This window comes from Stenella coeruleoalba (assembly GCF_951394435.1).
Source record: "Stenella coeruleoalba genome assembly, contig: scaffold_39, whole genome shotgun sequence".
Classification (NCBI taxonomy): domain Eukaryota; kingdom Metazoa; phylum Chordata; class Mammalia; order Artiodactyla; family Delphinidae; genus Stenella; species Stenella coeruleoalba.
The window spans coordinates 2155341-2177941 of record NW_027646400.1 but is presented as its reverse complement, the minus strand read 5'-3'; the positions used below and the strand labels follow the sequence as shown (position 1 = coordinate 2177941).

The 22601-nt window shown below is 43.8% G+C and overlaps 1 long non-coding RNA gene across 41 annotated transcripts in view; it reads right to left on the bottom strand.

Moving 5' to 3' along the window:
• Positions 1-22601, bottom strand: part of LOC307181137 — a 3028377-nt gene that overhangs the window by 995055 nt on the left and 2010721 nt on the right. The window contains exon 13 of one of the 41 annotated variants that reach the window (XR_013825994.1): positions 21820-21905. The exons of 39 other annotated variants lie outside the window; for them this stretch is intronic. This is a non-coding gene — a long non-coding RNA (uncharacterized lncRNA). Of the gene's footprint in view, positions 1-20245; positions 20327-21819; positions 21906-22601 lie in introns of those variants that run through there. One more of the 41 variants, XR_013825964.1, reaches the window with a different exon arrangement.

The following is a 22601-nucleotide window of genomic DNA, read 5'->3' as shown; positions in this document are numbered from 1 at the left end:
TTCCTTAAGCCAAATATGGAATAGACAAGAGCTACTCCTTGCTCAACGAAATGGACTCAACACCGCATATTAAACGCCTAAGAATGTACCTGACTAGTAAGTATCTTAAAACCTATGGATTGCTATGTCTCCGAAAGAGAATCAAGCATGTGTACAGGGGCATAAACGCAGCAGTGATAGGATCGGAGAGGTTCGGTGAGCAAATGAAGACCCTTTGAAGTCATATTGCATGGTACCCATTACACGGGTTTCAACTACCCAGGTTTAAGGTATTCTTCCTTCAGCTAAAACATGCATGTGGAACCTAGAGTATGATCAACCATGTGATCGGGAGACGTGTTCAAATATGTCTCAGTTTTCGTACCCTGGTACTTGGGTGCAACATTCCAGACGCTTTACTAACACTCTCCCGACTTGGAGAGTCAGTCCCTTTAACCTCCTGTTTGGCCCAGTTTGCAATTTCTGCGGAAGATGAACAGGAATAGCGAGAACCAATGAGAGGCTAGCTGGAGGTGTCTGGACGGGCAAATTTAACTCTCATTTCCCACCAGGAAGAGGAATTAACCAAAGGCTCAACGTGCCATGCCGGAACCAGATTAGGTCCTGAAGCCATCCTGCGGTGTTGCGGCCAGCTCAAAAGAAAGCGAGTTGAAGAAAGGAGCTCAGGGCCACTGTAATTCACAAACCTGCAGAGTTATAAATGACAGCTATCGTCCAAAAATAGACTGAAGTAAGGCTGCCAAGAGGACTTGAAAGCGGGGCAGAATTGCAGGAAACCGATTTCAGGAGGTAGACTGGAATTGCATTGAAAGCATAGGAAAAGAGGCAGAACGTCCACAATGATGCACTTGGCCAAAAAGGGCGTATGCGTTTTTTCCTGAATATATTCAGGAAAAAACGCATACGCCCTTTTTGGCCAACCAAGCAAGCTTGCAAAGGAAATCTGCACTACAATGAAGTCTCACTTCCCCCCGGTCAAAAGGGCCATCTGAAAAAAGTGTAAAATCCATAAAGGCAACAGGCCATTGAGAACTGGGAGCCTTGTTATGCTGATGGGCGGGATGTAAATTGCCAACAACCACTCGGGAGAAGTGTATGGTGTTTCCTGAAACATCTAAAAAACAAAGCAACAGAGCCTAGGGCACTTCCACTTATGGTCCTATAGCTTAGGGAAATTAAAATCAAAAAGACACAGCCACCCCAAAGTCTGGAACGGTTCTGTTTACAAGAACCTCGTTTACAGTACAAGTTCAACATCGCAGAAAGTGAAAAATGGATAAAGAAGTTGTGGTATTCACTTACAAAGCAATATCACTCAGCAATGAAATCTATGTCATCAGGCCCTTAGCATCGCAATGAGTGGATTCAGGTATGATGATTCTAACTGAAATAAGTCACACAGAAAAAGAAACATCATAAGATATCACTAATACACGGAATGTAAACTTGCCTACACAGGAACTGAATTACAGAACAGAACAGGGTCTCAAATTTAGAAAACCAACTTATGCTTGCTTAAGGGTAAAGGTGAGTTGGGGTGCTGCATAAAACCAGAGATTGAAATGAGCACAGATAAAGTTCCTGAAGCCAAATATGGAATAGACAAGAGCTACTCCTTGCTCAACGAAATGGACTCAACACCCCATATTAAACGCCTAAGAATGTTCCTGACTAGTAAGTATCTTAAAACCTATGGATTGCTATGTCTCCGAAAGAGAATCAAGCATGTGTACAGGGGCATAAACGCAGCAGTGATAGGATTGGAGAGGTTCGGTGAGCAAATGAAGACCCTTTGAAGTCATATTGCATGGTACCCATTACACGGGTCTTAACTCTCCAGGTTTAAGGTATTCTTCCTTCAGCTAAAACATGCATGTGGAACCCAAGTATGATCAACCATGTGAACGGGAGACGTGTTCAAATATGTCTCAGTTTTCCTCCCCTGGTACTCGGGTGCAACATTCCAGACGCTTTACTAACACTCTCCCCACTTGGAGAGTCAGCGCCTTTAACCTCCTGTTTGGCCCAGTTTGCAATTTCTGCGGAAGATGAACAGGAATAGCGAGAACCAATGAGAGGCTAGCTGGAGGTGTCTGGACGGGCAAATTTAACTCTCATTTCCCACCAGGAAGAGGAAATAACCAAAGGCTCAGCGTGCCGTACCAGAACCAGATTAGGGCCTGAAGCCATCCTGCGGTGTTGCGGCCAGCTCAAAAGAAAGCGAGTTGAACAAAGGAGCTCAGGGGCACTGTAATTCACAAACCTGCAGAGTTATAAATGACAGCTATCGTCCAAAAATAGACTGAAGTAAGGCTGCCAAGAGGACTTGAAAGCGGGGCAGAATTGCAGGAAACCGATTTCAGGAGGTAGACTGGAATTGCATTGAAAGCATAGGAAAAGAGGCAGAACGTCCACAATGATGCACTTGGCCAAAAAGGGCGTATGCGTTTTTTCCTGAATATATTCAGGAAAAAACGCATACGCCCTTTTTGGCCAACCAAGCAAGCTTGCAAAGGAAATCTGCACTACAATGAAGTCTCACTTCCCCCCGGTCAAAAGGGCCATCTGAAAAAAGTGTAAAATCCAGAAAGGCAGGACAGGCCATGGAGAACTGGGAGCCTTGTTATGCTGATGGGCGGGATGTAAATTGCCAACAACCATTCGGGAGAAGTGTATGGTGTTTCCTGAAACATCTAAAAAACAAAGCAACAGAGCCTAGGGCACTTCCACTTATGACCCTATAGCTTAGGGAAATTAAAATCAAAAAGACACAGCCACACCAAAGTTTGGAACGGCTCTGTTTACAAGAACCTCGTTTACAGTACAAGTTCAACATCGCAGAAAGTGAAAAATGGATAAAGAAGTTGTGGTATTTACTTACAAAGCAATATCACTCAACAATGAAATCTATGTCATCAGGCCCTTAGCATCACAATGAGTGGATTCAGGTATGATGATTCTAACTGAAGTAAGTCACACAGAAAAAGAAACATCGTAAGATATCAGTAATACACGGAATGTAAACTTGGCTACACAGGAACTGAATTACAGAACAGAACAGGGTCTCAAATTTAGAAAACCAACTTATGCTTGCTTAAGGGGAAAGGTGAGTTGGGTTGCTGCATAAAACCAGAGATTGAAATGAGCACAGATAAAGTTCCTTAAGCCAAATATGGAATAGACAAGAGCTACTCCTTGCTCAACGAAATGGACTCAACACCGCATATTAAACGCCTAAGAATGTACCTGACTAGTAAGTATCTTAAAACCTATGGATTGCTATGTCTCCAAAAGAGAATCAAGCATGTGTACAGGGGCATAAACGCAGCAGTGATAGGATTGGAGAGGTTCGGTGAGCAAATGAAGACCCTTTGAAGTCATATTGCATGGTACCCATTCCACGGGTTTCAACTACCCAGGTTTTAGGTATTCTTCCTTCAGCTAAAACATGCATGTGGAACCCAAGTATGATCAACCATGTGAACGGGAGACGTGTTCAAATATGTCTCAGTTTTCCTCCCCTGGTACTCGGGTGCAACATTCCAGACGCTTTACTAACACTCTCCCCACTTGGAGAGTCAGCGCCTTTAACCTCCTGTTTGACCCAGTTTGCAATTTCTGCGGAAGATGAACAGGAATAGCGAGAACCAATGAGAGGCTAGCTGGAGGTGTCTGGACGGGCAAATTTAACTCTCATTTCCCACCAGGAAGAGGAAATAACCAAAGGCTCAGCGTGCCGTGCCGGAACCAGATTAGGGCCTGAAGCCATCCTGCGGTGTTGCGGCCAGGTCACAAGAAAGCGAGTTGAAGAAAGGAGCTCAGGGGCACTGTAATTCACAAACCTGCAGAGTTATAAATGACAGCTATCGTCCAAAAATAGACTGAAGTAAGGCTGCCAAGAGGACTTGAAAGCGGGGCAGAATTGCAGGAAACCGATTTCAGGAGGTAGACTGGAATTGCATTGAAAGCATAGGAAAAGAGGCAGAACGTCCACAATGATGCACTTGGCCAAAAAGGGCGTATGCGTTTTTTCCTGAATATATTCAGGAAAAAACGCATACGCCCTTTTTGGCCAACCAAGCAAGCTTGCAAAGGAAATCTGCACTACAATGAAGTCTCACTTCCCCCCGGTCAAAAGGGCCATCTGAAAAAAGTGTAAAATCCAGAAAGGCAGGACAGGCCATGGAGAACTGGGAGCCTTGTTATGCTGATGGGCGGGATGTAAATTGCCAACAACCACTCAGGAGAAGTGTATGGTGTTTCCTGAAACATCTAAAAAACAAAGCAACAGAACCTAGGGCACTTCCACTTATGGTCCTATAGCTTAGGGAAATTAAAATCAAAAAGACACAGCCACCCCAAAGTTTGGAACGGCTCTGTTTACAAGAACCTCGTTTACAGTACAAGTTCAACATCGCAGAAAGTGAAAAATGGATAAAGAAGTTGTGGTATGTACTTACAAAGCAATATCACTCAGCAATGAAATCTGTGTCATCAGGCCCGTAGCAGCACAATGAGTGGATTCAGGTATGATGATTCTAACTGAAGTAAGTCACACAGAAAAAGAAACATCATAAGATATCAGTAATACATGGAATGTAAACTTGGCTACACAGGAACTGAATTACAGAACAGAACAGGGTCTCAAATTTAGAAAACCAACTTATGCTTGCTTAAGGGGAAAGCAGAGTTGGGGTGTTGCATAAAACCAGAGATTGAAATGAGCACAGATAAAGTTCCTTAAGTCAAATATGGAATAGACAAGAGCTACTCCTTGCTCAACGAAATGGACTCAACACCGCATATTAAACGCCTAAGAATGTACCTGACTAGTAAGTATCTTAAAACCTATGGATTGCTATGTCTCCGAAAGAGAATCAAGCATGTGTACAGGGGCATAAACGCAGCAGTGATAGGATTGGAGAGGTTCGGTGAGCAAATGAAGACCCTTTGAAGTCATATTGCATGGTACCCATTCCACGGGTTTCAACTACCCAGGTTTAAGGTATTCTTCCTTCAGCTAAAACATACATGTGGAACCTAGAGTATGATCAACCATGTGATCGGGAGACGTGTTCAAATATGTCTCAGTTTTCGTAACCTGGTACTCGGGTGCAACATTCCAGACGCTTTACTAATACTCTCCCGACTTGGAGAGTCAGTCCCTTTAACCTCCTGTTTGGCCCAGTTTGCAATTTCTGCGGAAGATGAACAGGAATAGCGAGAACCAATGAGAGACTAGCTGGAGGTGTCTGGACGGGCAAATTTAACTCTCATTTCCCACCAGGAAGAGGAAATAACCAAAGGCTCAGCATGCCGTGCCGGAACCAGATTAGGGCCTGAAGCCATCCTGCGGTGTTGCGGCCAGGTCACAAGAAAGCGAGTTGAAGAAAGGAGCTCAGGGGCACTGTAATTCACAAACCTGCAGAGTTATAAATGACAGCTATCGTCCAAAAATAGACTGAAGTAAGGCTGCCAAGAGGACTTGAAAGCGGGGCAGAATTGCAGGAAACCGATTTCAGGAGGTAGACTGGAATTGCATTGAAAGCATAGGAAAAGAGGCAGAACGTCCACAATGATGCACTTGGCCAAAAAGGGCGTATGCGTTTTTTCCTGAATATATTCAGGAAAAAACGCATACGCCCTTTTTGGCCAACCAAGCAAGCTTGCAAAGGAAATCTGCACTACAATGAAGTCTCACTTCCCCCCGGTCAAAAGGGCCATCTGAAAAAAGTGTAAAATCCAGAAAGGCAGGACAGGCCATGGAGAACTGGGAGCCTTGTTACGCTGATGGGCGGGATGTAAATTGCCAACAGACACTCGGGAGAAGTGTATGGTGTTTCCTGAAACATCTAAAAAACAAAGCAACAGAGCCTAGGGCACTGCCACTTATGGTCCTATAGCTTAGGGAAATTAAAATCAAAAAGACACAGCCACCCCAAAGTTTGGGACGCCTCTGTTTACAAGAACCTCGTTTACAGTACAAGTTCAACATCGCAGAAAGTGAAAAATGGATAAAGAAGTTGTGGTATTTACTTACAAAGCAATATCACTCAGCAATGAATTCTATGTCATCAGGCCCTTAGCATCACAATGAGTGGATTCAGGTATGATGATTCTAACTGAAATAAGTCACACAGAAAAAGAAACATCATAAGATATCAGTAATACACGGAATGTAAACTTGGCTACACAGGAACTGAATTACAGAACAGAACAGGGTCTCAAATTTAGAAAACCAACTTATGCTTGCTTAAGGGGAAAGGTGAGTTGGGGTGCTGCATAAAACCAGAGATTGAAATGAGCACAGATAAAGTTCCTTAAGTCAAATATGGAATAGACAAGAGCTACTCCTTGCTCAACGAAATGGACTCAAAACCCCATATTAAACCCCTAAGAATGTACCTGACTAGTAAGTATCTTAAAACCTATGGATTGCTATGTCTCCAAAAGAGAATCAAGCGTGTGTACAGGGGAATAAACACAGCAGTGATAGGATTGGAGAGGTTCGGTGAGCAAATGAAGACCCTTTGAAATTATATTGCATGGTACCCATTACACGGGTCTCAACTCTCCAGGTTTAAGGTATTCTTCCTTCAGCTAAAACATGCATGTGGAACCCAGATTATGATCAACCATGTGAACGGGAGACGTGTTCAAATATGTCTCAGTTTTCCTCCCCTGGTACTCGGGTGCAACATTCCAGACGCTTTACTAACACTCTCCCCACTTGGAGAGTCATTCCCTTTAACCTCCTGTTTGGCCCAGTTTGCAATTTCTGTGGAAGATGAACAGGAATAGCGAGAACCAATGAGAGGCTAGCTGGAGGTGTCTGGACGGGCAAATTTAACTCTCATTTCCCACCAGGAAGAGGAATTAACCAAAGGCTCAGCATGCCGGGCCGGAACCAGATTAGGGCCTGAAGCCATCCTGCGGTGTTGCGGCCAGGTCACAAGAAAGCGAGTTGAAGAAAGGAGCTCAGGGGCACTGTAATTCACAAACCTGCAGAGTTATAAATGACAGCTATCGTCCAAAAATAGACTGAAGTAAGGCTGCCAAGAGGACTTGAAAGCGGGGCAGAATTGCAGGAAACCGATTTCAGGAGGTAGACTGGAATTGCATTGAAAGCATAGGAAAAGAGGCAGAACGTCCACAATGATGCACTTGGCCAAAAAGGGCGTATGCGTTTTTTCCTGAATATATTCAGGAAAAAACGCATACGCCCTTTTTGGCCAACCAAGCAAGCTTGCAAAGGAAATCTGCACTACAATGAAGTCTCACTTCCCCCCGGTCAAAAGGGCCATCTGAAAAAAGTGTAAAATCCAGAAAGGCAACAGGCCATTGAGAACTGGGAGCCTTGTTATGCTGATGGGCGGGATGTAAATTGCCAACAGACACTTGGGAGAAGTGTATGGTGTTTCCTGAAACATCTAAAAAACAAAGCAACAGAGCCTAGGGCACTTCCACTTATGGTCCTATAGCTTAGGGAAATTAAAATCAAAAAGACACAGCCACCCCAAAGTTTGGAACGGCTCTGTTTACAAGAACCTCGTTTACAGTACAAGTTCAACATCGCAGAAAGTGAAAAATGGATAAAGAAGTTGTGGTATTCACTTACAAAGCAATATCACTCAGCAATGAAATCTATGTCATCAGGCCCTTAGCATCGCAATGAGTGGATTCAGGTATGATGATTCTAACTGAAATAAGTCACACAGAAAAAGAAACATCATAAGATATCACTAATACACGGAATGTAAACTTGGCTACACAGGAACTGAATTACAGAACAGAACAGGGTCTCAAATTTAGAAAACCAACTTATGCTTGCTTAAGGGTAAAGGTGAGTTGGGGTGCTGCATAAAACCAGAGATTGAAATGAGCACAGATAAAGTTCCTTAAGCCAAATATGGAATAGACAAGAGCTACTCCTTGCTCAACGAAATGGACTCAAAACCCCATATTAAACGCCTAAGAATGTTCCTGATTAGTAAGTATCTTAAAACCTATGGATTGCTATGTCTCCGAAAGAGAATCAAGCATGTGTACAGGGGCATAAACGCAGCAGTGATAGGATTGGAGAGGTTCGGTGAGCAAATGAAGACCCTTTGAAGTCATATTGCATGGTACCCATTCCACGGGTCTTAACTCTCCAGGTTTAAGGTATTCTTCCTTCAGCTAAAACATGCATGTGGAACCCAAGTATGATCAACCATGTGAACGGGAGACGTGTTCAAATATGTCTCAGTTTTCCTCCCCTGGTACTCGGGTGCAACATTCCAGACGCTTTACTAACACTCTCCCCACTTGGAGAGTCAGCGCCTTTAACCTCCTGTTTGGCCCAGTTTGCAATTTCTGCGGAAGATGAACAGGAATAGCGAGAACCAATGAGAGGCTAGCTGGAGGTGTCTGGACGGGCAAATTTAACTCTCATTTCCCACCAGGAAGAGGAAATAACCAAAGGCTCAGCGTGCCGTACCGGAACCAGATTAGGGCCTGAAGCCATCCTGCGGTGTTGCGGCCAGCTCAAAAGAAAGCGAGTTGAACAAAGGAGCTCAGGGGCACTGTAATTCACAAACCTGCAGAGTTATAAATGACAGCTATCGTCCAAAAATATACTGAAGTAAGGCTGCCAAGAGGACTTGAAAGCGGGGCAGAATTGCAGGAAACCGATTTCAGGAGGTAGACTGGAATTGCATTGAAAGCATAGGAAAAGAGGCAGAACGTCCACAATGATGCACTTGGCCAAAAAGGGCGTATGCGTTTTTTCCTGAATATATTCAGGAAAAAACGCATACGCCCTTTTTGGCCAACCAAGCAAGCTTGCAAAGGAAATCTGCACTACAATGAAGTCTCACTACCCCCCGGTCAAAAGGGCCATCTGAAAAAAGTGTAAAATCCAGAAAGGCAGGACAGGCCTTGGAGAACTGGGAGCCTTGTTATGCTGATGGGCGGGATGTAAATTGCCAACAACCACTCGGGAGAAGTGTATGGTGTTTCCTGAAACATCTAAAAAACAAAGCAACAGAACCTAGGGCACTTCCACTTATGGTCCTATAGCTTAGGGAAATTAAAATCAAAAAGACACAGCCACCCCAAAGTTTGGAACGGCTCTGTTTACAAGAACCTCGTTTACAGTACAAGTTCAACATTGCAGAAAGTGAAAAATGGATAAAGAAGTTGTGGTATTTACTTACAAAGCAATATCAGTCAGCAATGAAATCTGTGTCATCAGGCCCGTAGCAGCACAATGAGTGGATTCAGGTATGATGATTCTAACTGAAGTAAGTCACACAGAAAAAGAAACATCATAAGATATCAGTAATACACGGAATGTAAACTTGGCTACACAGGAACTGAATTACAGAACAGAACAGGGTCTCAAATTTAGAAAACCAACTTATGCTTGCTTAAGGGGAAAGGTGAGTTGGGGTGTTGCATAAAACCAGAGATTGAAATGAGCACAGATAAAGTTCCTTAAGTCAAATATGGAATAGACAAGAGCTACTCCTTGCTCAACGAAATGGACTCAACACCGCATATTAAACGCCTAAGAATGTACCTGACTAGTAAGTATCTTAAAACCTATGGATTGCTATGTCTCCGAAAGAGAATCAAGCATGTGTACAGGGGCATAAACGCAGCAGTGATAGGATTGGAGAGGTTCGGTGAGCAAATGAAGACCCTTTGAAGTCATATTGCATGGTACCCATTCCACGGGTTTCAACTACCCAGGTTTAAGGTATTCTTCCTTCAGCTAAAACATGCATGTGGAACCTAGAGTATGATCAACCATGTGATCGGGAGACGTGTTCAAATATGTCTCAGTTTTCGTACCCTGGTACTCGGGTGCAACATTCCAGACGCTTTACTAACACTCTCCCGACTTGGAGAGTCAGTCCCTTTAACCTCCTGTTTGGCCCAGTTTGCAATTTCTGCGGAAGATGAACAGGAATAGCGAGAACCAATGAGAGACTAGCTGGAGGTGTCTGGACGGGCAAATTTAACTCTCATTTCCCACCAGGAAGAGGAAATAACCAAAGGCTCAGCGTGCCATGCCGGAACCAGATTAGGGCCTGAAGCCATCCTGCGGTGTTGCAGCCAGGTCACAAGAAAGCGAGTTGAAGAAAGGAGCTCAGGGGCACTGTAATTCACAAACCTGCAGAGTTATAAATGACAGCTATCGTCCAAAAATAGACTGAAGTAAGGCTGCCAAGAGGACTTGAAAGCGGGGCAGAATTGCAGGAAACCGATTTCAGGAGGTAGACTGGAATTGCATTGAAAGCATAGGAAAAGAGGCAGAACGTCCACAATGATGCACTTGGCCAAAAAGGGCGTATGCGTTTTTTCCTGAATATATTCAGGAAAAAACGCATACGCCCTTTTTGGCCAACCAAGCAAGCTTGCAAAGGAAATCTGCACTACAATGAAGTCTCACTTCCCCCCGGTCAAAAGGGCCATCTGAAAAAAGTGTAAAATCCAGAAAGGCAGGACAGGCCATGGAGAACTGGGAGCCTTGTTACGGTGATGGGCGGGATGTAAATTGCCAACAGACACTCGGGAGAAGTGTATGGTGTTTCCTGAAACATCTAAAAAACAAAGCAACAGAGCCTAGGGCACTGCCACTTATGGTCCTATAGCTTAGGGAAATTAAAATCAAAAAGACACAGCCACCCCAAAGTTTGGGACGCCTCTGTTTACAAGAACCTCGTTTACAGTACAAGTTCAACATCGCAGAAAGTGAAAAATGGATAAAGAAGTTGTGGTATTTACTTACAAAGCAATATCACTCAGCAATGAATTCTATGTCATCAGGCCCTTAGCATCACAATGAGTGGATTCAGGTATGATGATTCTAACTGAAATAAGTCACACAGAAAAAGAAACATCATAAGATATCAGTAATACACGGAATGTAAACTTGGCTACACAGGAACTGAATTACAGAACAGAACAGGGTCTCAAATTTAGAAAACCAACTTATGCTTGCTTAAGGGGAAAGGTGAGTTGGGGTGCTGCATAAAACCAGAGATTGAAATGAGCACAGATAAAGTTCCTTAAGTCAAATATGGAATAGACAAGAGCTACTCCTTGCTCAACGAAATGGACTCAAAACCCCATATTAAACCCCTAAGAATGTACCTGACTAGTAAGTATCTTAAAACCTATGGATTGCTATGTCTCCAAAAGAGAATCAAGCGTGTGTACAGGGGAATAAACACAGCAGTGATAGGATTGGAGAGGTTCGGTGAGCAAATGAAGACCCTTTGAAATTATATTGCATGGTACCCATTACACGGGTCTCAACTCTCCAGGTTTAAGGTATTCTTCCTTCAGCTAAAACATGCATGTGGAACCCAGAGTATGATCAACCATGTGAACGGGAGACGTGTTCAAATATGTCTCAGTTTTCCTCCCCTGGTACTCGGGTGCAACATTCCAGACGCTTTACTAACACTCTCCCGACTTGGAGAGTCATTCCCTTTAACCTCCTGTTTGGCCCAGTTTGCAATTTCTGCGGAAGATGAACAGGAATAGCGAGAACCAATGAGAGGCTAGCTGGAGGTGTCTGGACGGGCAAATTTAACTCTCATTTCCCACCAGGAAGAGGAATTAACCAAAGGCTCAGCATGCCGGGCCGGAACCAGATTAGGGCCTGAAGCCATCCTGCGGTGTTGCGGCCAGGTCACAAGAAAGCGAGTTGAAGAAAGGAGCTCAGGGGCACTGTAATTCACAAACCTGCAGAGTTATAAATGACAGCTATCGTCCAAAAATAGACTGAAGTAAGGCTGCCAAGAGGACTTGAAAGCGGGGCAGAATTGCAGGAAACCGATTTCAGGAGGTAGACTGGAATTGCATTGAAAGCATAGGAAAAGAGGCAGAACGTCCACAATGATGCACTTGGCCAAAAAGGGCGTATGCGTTTTTTCCTGAATATATTCAGGAAAAAACGCATACGCCCTTTTTGGCCAACCAAGCAAGCTTGCAAAGGAAATCTGCACTACAATGAAGTCTCACTTCCCCCCGGTCAAAAGGGCCATCTGAAAAAAGTGTAAAATCCAGAAAGGCAACAGGCCATTGAGAACTGGGAGCCTTGTTATGCTGATGGGCGGGATGTAAATTGCCAACAGACACTTGGGAGAAGTGTATGGTGTTTCCTGAAACATCTAAAAAACAAAGCAACAGAGCCTAGGGCACTTCCACTTATGGTCCTATAGCTTAGGGAAATTAAAATCAAAAAGACACAGCCACCCCAAAGTTTGGAACGGCTCTGTTTACAAGAACCTCGTTTACAGTACAAGTTCAACATCGCAGAAAGTGAAAAATGGATAAAGAAGTTGTGGTATTCACTTACAAAGCAATATCACTCAGCAATGAAATCTATGTCATCAGGCCCTTAGCATCGCAATGAGTGGATTCAGGTATGATGATTCTAACTGAAATAAGTCACACAGAAAAAGAAACATCATAAGATATCACTAATACACGGAATGTAAACTTGCCTACACAGGAACTGAATTACAGAACAGAACAGGGTCTCAAATTTAGAAAACCAACTTATGCTTGCTTAAGGGGAAAGGTGAGTTGGGGTGCTGCATAAAACCAGAGATTGAAATGAGCACAGATAAAGTTCCTTAAGCCAAATATGGAATAGACAAGAGCTACTCCTTGCTCAACGAAATGGACTCAACACCCCATATTAAACGCCTAAGAATGTTCCTGATTAGTAAGTATCTTAAAACCTATGGATTGCTATGTCTCCGAAAGTGAATCAAGCATGTGTACAGGGGCATAAACGCAGCAGTGATAGGATTGGAGAGGTTCGGTGAGCAAATGAAGACCCTTTGAAGTCATATTGCATGGTACCCATTCCACGGGTCTTAACTCTCCAGGTTTAAGGTATTCTTACTTCAGCTAAAACATGCATGTGGAACCCAAGTATGATCAACCATGTGAACGGGAGACGTGTTCAAATATGTCTCAGTTTTCCTCCCCTGGTACTCGGGTGCAACATTCCAGACGCTTTACTAACACTCTCCCCACTTGGAGAGTCAGCGCCTTTAACCTCCTGTTTGGCCCAGTTTGCAATTTCTGCGGAAGATGAACATTAATAGCGAGAACCAATGAGAGGCTAGCTGGAGGTGTCTGGACGGGCAAATTTAACTCTCATTTCCCACCAGGAAGAGGAAATAACCAAAGGCTCAGCGTGCCGTACCGGAACCAGATTAGGGCCTGAAGCCATCCTGCGGTGTTGCGGCCAGCTCAAAAGAAAGCGAGTTGAACAAAGGAGCTCAGGGGCACTGTAATTCACAAACCTGCAGAGTTATAAATGACAGCTATCGTCCAAAAATAGACTGAAGTAAGGCTGCCAAGAGGACTTGAAAGCGGGGCAGAATTGCAGGAAACCGATTTCAGGAGGTAGACTGGAATTGCATTGAAAGCATAGGAAAAGAGGCAGAACGTCCACAATGATGCACTTGGCCAAAAAGGGCGTATGCGTTTTTTCCTGAATATATTCAGGAAAAAACGCATACGCCCTTTTTGGCCAACCAAGCAAGCTTGCAAAGGAAATCTGCACTACAATGAAGTCTCACTTCCCCCCGGTCAAAAGGGCCATCTGAAAAAAGTGTAAAATCCAGAAAGGCAACAGGCCATTGAGAACTGGGAGCCTTGTTATGCTGATGGGCGGGATGTAAATTGCCAACAACCACTCGGGAGAAGTGTATGGTGTTTCCTGAAACATCTAAAAAACAAAGCAACAGAACCTAGGGCACTTCCACTTATGGTCCTATAGCTTAGGGAAATTAAAATCAAAAAGACACAGCCACCCCAAAGTTTGGAACGGCTCTGTTTACAAGAACCTCGTTTACAGTACAAGTTCAACATCGCAGAAAGTGAAAAATGGATAAAGAAGTTGTGGTATTTATTTACAAAGCAATATCACTCAGCAATGAAATCTGTGTCATCAGGCCCGTAGCAGCACAATGAGTGGATTCAGGTATGATGATTCTAACTGAAGTAAGTCACACAGAAAAAGAAACATCATAAGATATCAGTAATACACGGAATGTAAACTTGGCTACACAGGAACTGAATTACAGAACAGAACAGGGACTCAAATTTAGAAAACCAACTTATGCTTGCTTAAGGGTAAAGGTGAGTTGGGGTGCTGCATAAAACCAGAGATTGAAATGAGCACAGATAAAGTTCCTTAAGTCAAATATGGAATAGACAAGAGCTACTCCTTGCTCAACGAAATGGACTCAACACCGCATATTAAACGCCTAAGAATGTACCTGACTAGTAAGTATCTTAAAACCTATGGATTGCTATGTCTCCGAAAGAGAATCAAGCATGTGTACAGGGGCATAAACGCAGCAGTGATAGGATTGGAGAGGTTCGGTGAGCAAATGAAGACCCTTTGAAGTCATATTGCATGGTACCCATTCCACGGGTTTCAACTACCCAGGTTTAAGGTATTCTTCCTTCAGCTAAAACATGCATGTGGAACCTAGAGTATGATCAACCATGTGATCGGGAGACGTGTTCAAATATGTCTCAGTTTTTGTACCCTGGTACTCGGGTGCAACATTCCAGACGCTTTACTAACACTCTCCCGACTTGGAGAGTCAGTCCCTTTAACCTCCTGTTTGGCCCAGTTTGCAATTTCTGCGGAAGATGAACAGGAATAGCGAGAACCAATGAGAGGCTAGCTGGAGGTGTCTGGACGGGCAAATTTAACTCTCATTTCCCACCAGGAAGAGGAAATAACCAAAGGCTCAGCGTGCCGTGCCGGAACCAGATTAGGGCCTGAAGCCATCCTGCGGTGTTGCGGCCAGGTCACAAGAAAGCGAGTTGAAGAAAGGAGCTCAGGGGCACTGTAATTCACAAACCTGCAGAGTTATAAATGACAGCTATCGTCCAAAAATAGACTGAAGTAAGGCTGCCAAGAGGACTTGAAAGCGGGGCAGAATTGCAGGAAACCGATTTCAGGAGGTAGACTGGAATTGCATTGAAAGCATAGGAAAAGAGGCAGAACATCCACAATGATGCACTTGGCCAAAAAGGGCGTATGCGTTTTTTCCTGAATATATTCAGGAAAAAACGCATACGCCCTTTTTGGCCAACCAAGCAAGCTTGCAAAGGAAATCTGCACTACAATGAAGTCTCACTTCCCCCCGGTCAAAAGGGCCATCTGAAAAAAGTGTAAAATCCAGAAAGGCAACAGGCCATTGAGAACTGGGAGCCTTGTTATGCTGATGGGCGGGATGTAAATTGCCAACAGACACTTGGGAGAAGTGTATGGTGTTTCCTGAAACATCTAAAAAACAAAGCAACAGAGCCTAGGGCACTTCCACTTATGGTCCTATAGCTTAGGGAAATTAAAATCAAAAAGACACAGCCACCCCAAAGTTTGGAACGGCTCTGTTTACAAGAACCTCGTTTACAGTACAAGTTCAACATCGCAGAAAGTGAAAAATGGATAAAGAAGTTGTGGTATTCACTTACAAAGCAATATCACTCAGCAATGAAATCTATGTCATCAGGCCCTTAGCATCGCAATGAGTGGATTCAGGTATGATGATTCTAACTGAAATAAGTCACACAGAAAAAGAAACATCATAAGATATCACTAATACACGGAATGTAAACTTGCCTACACAGGAACTGAATTACAGAACAGAACAGGGTCTCAAATTTAGAAAACCAACTTATGCTTGCTTAAGGGGAAAGGTGAGTTGGGGTGCTGCATAAAACCAGAGATTGAAATGAGCACAGATAAAGTTCCTTAAGCCAAATATGGAATAGACAAGAGCTACTCCTTGCTCAACGAAATGGACTCAACACCCCATATTAAACGCCTAAGAATGTTCCTGACTAGTAAGTATCTTAAAACCTATGGATTGCTATGTCTCCAAAAGAGAATCAAGCATGTGTACAGGGGCATAAACGCAGCAGTGATAGGATTGGAGAGGTTCGGTGAGCAAATGAAGACCCTTTGAAGTCATATTGCATGGTACCCATTACACGGGTCTTAACTCTCCAGGTTTAAGGTATTCTTCCTTCAGCTAAAACATGCATGTGGAACCCAAGTATGATCAACCATGTGAACGGGAGACGTGTTCAAATATGTCTCAGTTTTCCTCCCCTGGTACTCGGGTGCAACATTCCAGACGCTTTACTAACACTCTCCCCACTTGGAGAGTCAGTGCCTTTAACCTCCTGTTTGGCCCAGTTTGCAATTTCTGCGGAAGATGAACAGGAATAGCGAGAACCAATGAGAGGCTAGCTGGAGGTGTCTGGACGGGCAAATTTAACTCTCATTTCCCACCAGGAAGAGGAAATAACCAAAGGCTCAGCGTGCCGTGCCGGAACGAGATTAGGGCCTGAAGCCATCCTGCGGTGTTGCGGCCAGGTCACAAGAAAGCGAGTTGAAGAAAGGAGCTCAGGGGCACTGTAATTCACAAACCTGCAGAGTTATAAATGACAGCTATCGTCCAAAAATAGACTGAAGTAAGGCTGCCAAGAGGACTTGAAAGCGGGGCAGCATTGCAGGAAACCGATTTCAGGAGGTAGACTGGAATTGCATTGAAAGCATAGGAAAAGAGGCAGAACGTCCACAATGATGCACTTGGCCAAAAAGGGCGTATGTGTTTTTTCCTGAATATATTCAGGAAAAAACGCATACGCCCTTTTTGGCCAACCAAGCAAGCTTGCAAAGGAAATCTGCACTACAATGAAGTCTCACTTCTCCCCGGTCAAAAGGGCCATCTGAAAAAAGTGTAAAATCCAGAAAGGCAGGACAGGCCATGGAGAACTGGGAGCCTTGTTATGCTGATGGGCGGGATGTAAATTGCCAACAACCACTCGGGAGAAGTGTATGGTGTTTCCTGAAACATCTAAAAAACAAAGCAACAGAACCTAGGGCACTTCCACTTATGGTCCTATAGCTTAGGGAAATTAAAATCAAAAAGACACAGCCACCCCAAAGTTTGGAACGGCTCTGTTTACAAGAACCTCGTTTACAGTACAAGTTCAACATCGCAGAAAGTGAAAAATGGATAAAGAAGTTGTGGTATTTACTTACAAAGCAATATCACTCAGCAATGAAATCTGTGTCATCAGGCCCTTAGCAGCACAATGAGTGGATTCAGGTATGATGATTCTAACTGAAGTAAGTCACACAGAAAAAGAAACATCATAAGATATCAGTAATACACGGAATGTAAACTTGGCTACACAGGAACTGAATTACAGAACAGAACAGGGTCTCAAATTTAGAAAACCAACTTATGCTTGCTTAAGGGTAAAGGTGAGTTGGGGTGCTGCATAAAACCAGAGATTGAAATGAGCACAGATAAAGTTCCTTAAGCCAAATATGGAATAGACAAGAGCTACTCCTTGCTCAACGAAATGGACTCAACACCCCATATTAAACGCCTAAGAATGTTCCTGACTAGTAAGTATCTTAAAACCTATGGATTGCTATGTCTCCAAAAGAGAATCAAGCATGTGTACAGGGGCATAAACGCAGCAGTGATAGGATTGGAGAGGTTCGGTGCGCAAATGAAGACACTTTGAAGTCATATTGCATGGTACCCATTCCACGGGTTTCAACTACCCAGGTTTAAGGTATTCTTCCTTCAGCTAAAACATGCATGTGGAACCTAGAGTATGATCAACCATGTGATCGGGAGACGTGTTCAAATATGTCTCAGTTTTTGTACCCTGGTACTCGGGTGCAACATTTCAGACGCTTTACTAACACTCTCCCGACTTGGAGAGTCAGTCCCTTTAACCTCCTGTTTGGCCCAGTTTGCAATTTCTGCGGAAGATGAACAGGAATAGCGAGAACCAATGAGAGACTAGCTGGAGGTGTCTGGACGGGCAAATTTAACTCTCATTTCCCACCAGGAAGAGGAAATAACCAAAGGCTCAGCGTGCCGTGCCGGAACCAGATTAGGGCCTGAAGCCATCCTGCGGTGTTGCGGCCAGGTCACAAGAAAGCGAGTTGAAGAAAGGAGCTCAGGGGCACTGTAATTCACAAACCTGCAGAGTTATAAATGACAGCTATCGTCCAAAAATAGACTGAAGTAAGGCTGCCAAGAGGACTTGAAAGCGGGGCAGAATTGCAGGAAACCGATTTCAGGAGGTAGACTGGAATTGCATTGAAAGCATAGGAAAAGAGGCAGAACATCCACAATGATGCACTTGGCCAAAAAGGGCGTATGCGTTTTTTCCTGAATATATTCAGGAAAAAACGCATACGCTCTTTTTGGCCAACCAAGCAAGCTTGCAAAGGAAATCTGCATTACAATGAAGTCTCACTTCCCCCCGGTCAAAAGGGCCATCTGAAAAAAGTGTAAAATCCAGAAAGGCAGGACAGGCCATGGAGAACTGGGAGCCTTGTTATGCTGATGGGCGGGATGTAAATTGCCAACAACCACTCGGGAGAAGTGTATGGTGTTTCCTGAAACATCTAAAAAACAAAGCAACAGAGCCTAGGGCATTTCCACTTATGGTCCTATAGCTTAGGGAAATTAAAATCAAAAAGACACAGCCACCCCAAAGTTTGGAACGGCTCTGTTTACAAGAACCTCGTTTACAATACAAGTTCAACATCACAGAAAGTGAAAAATGGATAAAGAACTTGTGGTACTTACGTACAATGCAGTATCACTCAGCAATGAAATCTATGTCATCAGGCCCGTAGCAGCATAATGAGTAGATTCAGGTACGATGATTCTAACTGAAATAAGTCACACAGAAAAAGAAACATCATAAGATATCAGTAATACACGGAATGTAAACTTGGCTACACAGGAACTGAATTCCAAAACAGAACAGGGTCTCAAATTTAGAAAACCAACTTATGCTTGCTTAAGGGTAAAGGTGAGTTGGGGTGCTGCATAAAACCAGAGATTGAAATGAGCACAGATAAAGTTCCTTAAGCCAAATATGGAATAGACAAGAGCTACTCCTTGCTCAACGAAATGGACTCAACACCGCATATTAAACGCCTAAGAATGTACCTGACTAGTAAGTATCTTAAAACCTATGGATTGCTATGTCTCCGAAAGAGAATCAAGCATGTGTACAGGGGCATAAACGCAGCAGTGATAGGATTGGAGAGGTTCGGTGAGCAAATGAAGACCCTTTGAAGTCATATTGCATGGTACCCATTCCACGGGTTTCAACTACCCAGGTTTAAGGTATTCTTCCTTCAGCTAAAACATGCATGTGGAACCCAAGTATGATCAACCATGTGAACGGGAGACGTGTTCAAATATGTCTCAGTTTTCCTCCCCTGGTACTCGGGTGCAACATTCCAGACGCTTTACTAACACTCTCCCCACTTGGAGAGTCAGCGCCTTTAACCTCCTGTTTGGCCCAGTTTGCAATTTCTGCGGAAGATGAACAGGAATAGCGAGAACCAATGAGAGGCTAGCTGGAGGTGTCTGGACGGGCAAATTTAACTCTCATTTCCCACCAGGAAGAGGAATTAACCAAAGGCTCAGCGTGCCGTACCGGAACCAGATTAGAGCCTGAAGCCATCCTGCGGTGTTGCGGCCAGCTCAAAAGAAAGCGAGTTGAAGAAAGGAGCTCAGGGGCACTGTAATTCACAAACCTGCAGAGTTATAAATGACAGCTATCGTCCAAAAATAGACTGAAGTAAGGCTGCCAAGAGGACTTGAAAGCGGGGCAGAATTGCAGGAAACCGATTTCAGGAGGTAGACTGGAATTGCATTGAAAGCATAGGAAAAGAGGCAGAACGTCCACAATGATGCACTTGGCCAAAAAGGGCGTATGCGTTTTTTCCTGAATATATTCAGGAAAAAACGCATACGCCCTTTTTGGCCAACCAAGCAAGCTTGCAAAGGAAATCTGCACTACAATGAAGTCTCACTTCCCCCCGGTCAAAAGGGCCATCTGAAAAAAGTGTAAAATCCAGAAAGGCAGGACAGGCCATGGAGAACTGGGAGCCTTGTTATGCTGATGGGCGGGATGTAAATTGCCAACAACCACTCTGGAGAAGTGTATGGTGTTTCCTGAAACATCTAAAAAACAAAGCAACAGAACCTAGGGCACTTCAACTTATGGTCCTATAGCTTAGGGAAATTAAAATCAAAAAGACACAGCCACCCCAAAGTTTGGAACGGCTCCGTTTACAAGAACCTCATTTACAGTACAAGTTCAACATCGCAGAAAGTGAAAAATGGATAAAGAAGTTGTGGTATTCACTTACAAAGCAATATCACTCAGCAATGAAATCTATGTCATCAGGCCCTTAGCATCGCAATGAGTGGATTCAGGTATGATGATTCTAACTGAAATAAGTCACACAGAAAAAGAAACATCATAAGATATCACTAATACACGGAATGTAAACCTGGCTACACAGGAACTGAATTACAGAACAGAACAGGGTCTCAAATTTAGAAAACCAACTTATGCTTGCTTAAGGGTAAAGGTGAGTTGGGGTGCTGCATAAAACCAGAGATTGAAATGAGCACAGATAAAGTTCCTTAAGCCAAATATGGAATAGACAAGAGCTACTCCTTGCTCAACGAAATGGACTCAACACCCCATATTAAACGCCTAAGAATGTTCCTGACTAGTAAGTATCTTAAAACCTATGGATTGCTATGTCTCCAAAAGAGAATCAAGCATGTGTACAGGGGCATAAACGCAGCAGTGATAGGATTGGAGAGGTTCGGTGAGCAAATGAAGACCCTTTGAAGTCATATTGCATGGTACCCATTCCACGGGTTTCAACTACCCAGGTTTTAGGTATTCTTCCTTCAGCTAAAACATGCATGTGGAACCCAAGTATGATCAACCATGTGAACGGGAGACGTGTTCAAATATGTCTCAGTTTTCCTCCCCTGGTACTCGGGTGCAACATTCCAGACGCTTTACTAACACTCTCCCCACTTGGAGAGTCAGCGCCTTTAACCTCCTGTTTGGCCCAGTTTGCAATTTCTGCGGAAGATGAACAGGAATAGCGAGAACCAATGAGAGGCTAGCTGGAGATGTCTGGACGGGCAAATTTAACTCTCATTTCCCACCAGGAAGAGGAAATAACCAAAGGCTCAGCGTGCCGTACCGGAACCAGATTAGGGCCTGAAGCCATCCTGCGGTGTTGCGGCCAGCTCAAAAGAAAGCGAGTTGAAGAAAGGAGCTCAGGGGCACTGTAGTTCACAAACCTGCAGAGTTATAAATGACAGCTATCGTCCAAAAATATACTGAAGTAAGGCTGCCAAGAGGACTTGAAAGCGGGGCAGAATTGCAGGAAACCGATTTCAGGAGGTAGACTGGAATTGCATTGAAAGCATAGGAAAAGAGGCAGAACGTCCACAATGATGCACTTGGCCAAAAAGGGCGTATGTGTTTTTTCCTGAATATATTCAGGAAAAAACGCATACGCCCTTTTTGGCCAACCAAGCAAGCTTGCAAAGGAAATCTGCACTACAATGAAGTCTCACTTCCCCCCGGTCAAAAGGGCCATCTGAAAAAAGTGTAAAATCCAGAAAGGCAGGACAGGCCATGGAGAACTGGGAGCCTTGTTATGCTGATGGGTGGGATGTAAATTGCCAACAACCACTCGGGAGAAGTGTATGGTGTTTCCTGAAACATCTAAAAAACAAAGCAACAGAGCCTAGGGCACTTCCACTTATGGGCCTATAGCTTAGGGAAATTAAAATCAAAAAGACACAGCCACCCCAAAGTTTGGATTGCCTCCGTTTACAAGAACCTCGTTTACCGTACAAGTTCAATATCACAGAAAGTGAAAAATGGATAAAGAAATTGTGGTACTTACGTACAATGCAGTATCACTCAGCAATGAAATCTATGTCATCAGGCCCGTAGAAGCATAATGAGTGGATTCAGGTACAATGATTCTAACTGAAATAAGTCACACAGAAAAAGAAACATCATAAGATATCACTAATACACGGAATGTAAACTTGGCTACACAGGAACTGCATTCCAAAACAGAACAGGGTCTCAAATTTAGAAAACCAACTTATGCTTGCTTAAGGGGAAAGGTGAGTTGGGGTGCTGCATAAAACCAGAGATTGAAATGAGCACAGATAAAGTTCCTTAAGTCAAATATGGAATAGACAAGAGCTACTCCTTGCTCAACGAAATGGACTCAACACCGCATATTAAACGCCTAAGAATGTACCTGACTAGTAAGTATCTTAAAAACCTATGGATTGCTATGTCTCCGAAAGAGAATCAAGCATGTGTACAGGGGCATAAACGCAGCAGTGATAGGATTGGAGAGGTTCGGTGAGCAAATGAAGACCCTTTGAAGTCATATTGCATGGTACCCATTACACGGGTCTTAACTCTCCAGGTTTAAGGTATTCTTCCTTCAGCTAAAACATGCATGTGGAACCCAAGTATGATCAACCATGTGAACGGGAGACGTGTTCAAATATGTCTCAGTTTTCCTCCCCTGGTACTCGGGTGCAACATTCCAGATGCTTTACTAACACTCTCCCCACTTGGAGAGTCAGCGCCTTTAACCTCCTGTTTGGCCCAGTTTGCAATTTCTGCGGAAGATGAACAGGAATAGCGAGAACCAATGA